We start from the raw sequence: 4,391 nt of genomic DNA, 5'->3' as shown, positions 1-4,391 counted from the left end.
GTTATCAAAATTGTAGCTTCTCACTGGTTGGTTTTTTTTTTTTGCATATGACTTCCTTTGAAAATTTGGAGTTGTGTAGATGAGTTTGCTTCTACTGAAGTCAAACTCTTTCTAAAGAGTGTATGTCTGCTTTAGCCATCTCTCTCTCTCTCTCCCCCCCCGACAATCTAGGGTTTTCCCAAGCTGAAGTCCTTAGAAAACTGAAATATGTGATCCTTTGCAGTTAGCCAAGCCACACCTACTCTCTTTTATGATCTGTAATTGTGATCTGTCTCTTTTTTCACTTAGAATTTTGTTTCCTTCTTAGTCTTGATACTGGGTCTAAATGCTAATTATCGAACAGTTATCCAAGGATATCAAGTGTCTCGCATAACGGTAACACTTCATGCAGTTTCCTGTAGTTAAACATTAAAACACCACGGATGCCTTACTTATTACCCTTCTGAAATACTACAAATATTATGAGGTTTCTTTTATAGAAGAAGAAACATCTGCACAATACCTGTCTGTTAGGATACGGTCTCCAAGATGAAAAAGAATTTAATTCATGCAGTATAAAGCTAAATTAATATCTTAAAAAAAAAAAAAAGTATAAGTATTAGGAGAATATGTACTTTCTCCTTTTATCATATTCTAGGTTAAGTTATGGTGTTACGCAGAACACAATTGAGAGATTATTGTGCTGTCCAGTGGAGTACATGGTGTTTTCTAAATTTTATTTTATTTTTCTTATGATAAGGATTAAAATTTCCTGGTGCAAATTTTGGAGCTGAAAAAATGCGCAGGTTCTATTTTATCTGTGAAAAAGAACTAAACTGAAGAAAGAGGCAAAACTTTTTTTGCTTTAGTGGATTTCAATAATTTCAGATTCAAACATGAAATATAGGGCAGTTTCAGGGGGCTGCAGACGAGCAGCGACATTGCAGCATTTGCTTGCTTTCCCTTCTGAGCAGCCACCACTTGGCTTCTCTGTGCAGCATCATGCAGCTCTTCTGCTGTAGTGGGCTGCGTGTGCAGATGCTTTCCAGAAAGTGTGGAAGCGGAGGAGCCATCAGAGGGCAAGGAGCGTGCCTGCATGCCTTTTTTTATCTGTTTGTTTAGTTTTTTGGGCAGAGAAGTGAAAACAGAAAAGGTTAAGGAGCATCATTTTCAGCAGCATGGTTCTATGAATCTTACACTTGGAAGAGTTAAACAAAAAACTGAGAGAAGCAATTTGAAATTAAATACCTTTTATGGTTTTATCAGCCAATTCTGACAGTTCCAGGATAATTCTTACGTTTGTCAAAAATTGCAGTGTTACTGAGTTATGCTACTGAGCAGTCATTTATCCACCCAATTTTTCAGGTTTCGATGCTATTTGAGACTTTAAAATGAGTTACCTGATGAAATTCTCTAACTTGACTTGCTGCTTGTGTGCATCAGAACTTCATTTCTTTGTATGTTCCCCCCCCCCTTTTCATCCAGCCAGCCCTGTCTGGTTAAAAGGAAGCGAGCGCTGTTCTGTTTCTTATTGTTTGTGCATGGAATCATTTGCCAAGTTTGCAAGTTTTGCAACAATGAAAGACCACTGAAAGCTGTTGATGCACGCATGCCATCAATGAGGGTATGATTTATACACTTCAAAATTACCAGAATTAAGATAAGTTGAGCCTTGAAATTACCTATTAGCAATGGTGAATTATGATGAAACTTAAAAAAGGAAAGAAAAAGGAAAAAAAAAGAGCCTAGTGTGAAGTATTCAGATTCTAGTGAGCTTCTATACTGACAGATGTAAAATCACAAAATACTCTCCTTGTCCCTCCAGTCCACTTTTTAAAATATTTGTTTTATTAAGCCTTTTTCTTTTTTTAAATCTGAGTGGTCAGGCTTGGTGAGCATGTCGTTGATTATTAATTTATGCTCTGTGACCTTGCTGTTTTCTAGCTTAATGTTTTGTGGAACGCATAGGTGGCTGTGCCCTAGAACAATCAGAAACCCGAAAGCATTATTATAAAAATAAATACACTAGGACTCTTCTGTATGGCCATTGCTTAGTGCCCACCATACTGAATGAGCAGCAGCTTTGCTTTGAGGTCCCGAAGTGGTTGCTCCTTGAAGCAGTCCCCGGCAGTTTCTGACGCCTGAGCCTGTGCATTGCGGCACGGTGTGGTGTCTGCCCAGCCTGGCGGCGGTGTTGAAGTCTCCGTTTTCTGTGACGTTTCTTGCCCTTGCAGCCCCTCTCATCAGTGCTGTAGTTAGGTGTTGCCGTCTCGCTTCAGCCATGGGGGAGCTCAGTGGCGGATCTTATACTACATCTTTTCTGTATAGGTCTGGCACTGTACTCCATTTGGATTAAATTATTCAGTCATAAATCTGTGTTCTTGTTACCATGAGTAGTTAATTTGACGTAAAGCCTTCTCAAACACATGGGGCTACTCCACTACTAGCAAGGTCCCCTCTCTTTGCTGCATACTTTGCATTGCGGCGTTGCAGCGTATCCCGTGTGAGTGGTCTTGCTACTTTTGCAGTGACCCCATCCTTCTGCCTGTTGTCTGCTCTCCTAGACCTTTCTGCAGGGTGAATCTGGGTCCTGCTGAGTAAGGCTGGGCCCAAAAAGGCTTAGTCTGAGCCTGGCCTTTTGGACACTGTGGGCAGTGTGTTTTCCTACTCGCTGCTAGGTGAGAGCTGTGGGCATGCTGAAGTATGGTGAGGCAAAGTTATTTCAGAAGAGCTTAGGCTGAAGTTTGCAAGGAAGGGAAAAGCAAGGAAGGGGTTCTGGAAGAATTCAATATTCCTTATTTTAATATTTTCAGTATATGTGAGCAGGAGCTTTTCACATAAATCTTGCTCACTCTCCTGTGACACAAATACTATTGCAAGAGCTCACCAGTCAAGATGACAGATGTTAAGTTTGGTTGGTTTGAACAGATGAGGAAATCTGCTTTTGTAATGAAGGTTTCAGGCCGTAGGAGTGGGAAGCAAATGCAACAACTGCAGAGGAAAGGGAAAGAACAGCAAGTTCAGAAAGGTGTGAAGCAAACAAATGATGAATGTGGTGCCGGGGGTGGAAAGGGTTCCTGGTACGCCTCTGCCCAGGGTGTGTGTCATCTGCTATGCCATAAATATCAGGGCTCGTTTTTTTTCCTGTTGCAGAGACAGACTCGGTGTGTATTAGAAAACACCGACTGGTTCCATGCTGTGCATGTATTGCTTGGCATGGTAATGTGTGCTTGCTGCCTGGCCTGATGTCAAGTGAAGGAGAGCAGACAATTGCTAAGCGCTTTTTTTTTTTTTTTTTTTTTCTTTTGTTTTTTTTTTTTTTTTTCTTTTTTCAGTGGAGACACTAATTTGGATTTCTCAGTTTAGCTGTTCCTTCCTCCCCTGCACCCCCTGGTCTTTCAAGAGCTTCATAACAGGAAATTGGTCAGTGGCATCAGAATTTCTCTGTGGGAAGAGAATTACACACAGTACATCCAGGCAAGCACTGAGAGAGGGAGTGTGTTGCTTATGGCACAGAACTAGAGTGAACACAAGACTGGGACATGTGAGCAAAGAAAGTTCCCATTCTGTGTTTCTGTTCAGTTCAAGAAAAGAGAACTTTGCTTACATGCATTATAAATAAACAAGATAGGTTTTTGCCTCCTATCTGTGTTGTTGGGACTTGAAGATTGATGAGCTGTTTAGGTTGCATAGACAAAGTACTGGAATGGGACTTGGGAACTTCAAATTCTGTTCCTAGATCTGTTCATAGCTTGTCTGTGACTCTCGGGAACTTGCTTTATCTCTCTGGGCCTAAATAACCCTGATGTTCACTTTTGAAAAGAGCTTTAAGGTTGACCAATGAAAGCCAAGATGTAGATGGCAGCTATGACTGGTTCTGTTCTGTTCTTTCCCTGTCCCCTGCGTTTGCTTCCCACTCCTATGGCCTGAAACCTTCATTAGAAAAGCAGGTTTTCTGAGCTGACTAAACATCTCTGTCATCTCTACCGGTGAGCTCTAGCAATAGCATTTGTCAGATAAGAACGAGCAAGGCTTGCATGGAGAGGTGCTGCTCACAGATAATGAAGATATTGGAACAAGGAAAACTGATTTTCACCAAAACAACCTGCTTGCAAAAAGCTTCTCTGTAAACACCTGCCTATACCTGCTTGATCTCACCATTATTTTATTTGTCTTTTGATCCTTAATTCACATTCATTTAAATACTATCACTTCTGCAATACAATGAATTGTAACATCCATCACTAACTCTTCCTGCTGGTAATAAGGTACCTAGTCATCCCAAAGCAAAACCACGTGTGTCCTGGTTTCGGCTGGGATAGAGTTAATTTCCTTCCTAGTAGCTGGTGCAGTGCTGTGTTTTGGATTTAGGATGAGAACAATGTTGATAACGCACCGATGTTCTAGTTGTT

The sequence above is a fragment of the Pygoscelis adeliae genome, unplaced genomic scaffold (assembly GCF_000699105.1).
Source record: "Pygoscelis adeliae isolate BGI_AS28 unplaced genomic scaffold, ASM69910v1 Scaffold479, whole genome shotgun sequence".
NCBI lineage: Eukaryota > Metazoa > Chordata > Aves > Sphenisciformes > Spheniscidae > Pygoscelis > Pygoscelis adeliae.
The sequence above is the reverse complement of the archived record's forward strand: the minus strand, read 5'-3'. Positions refer to the sequence as shown.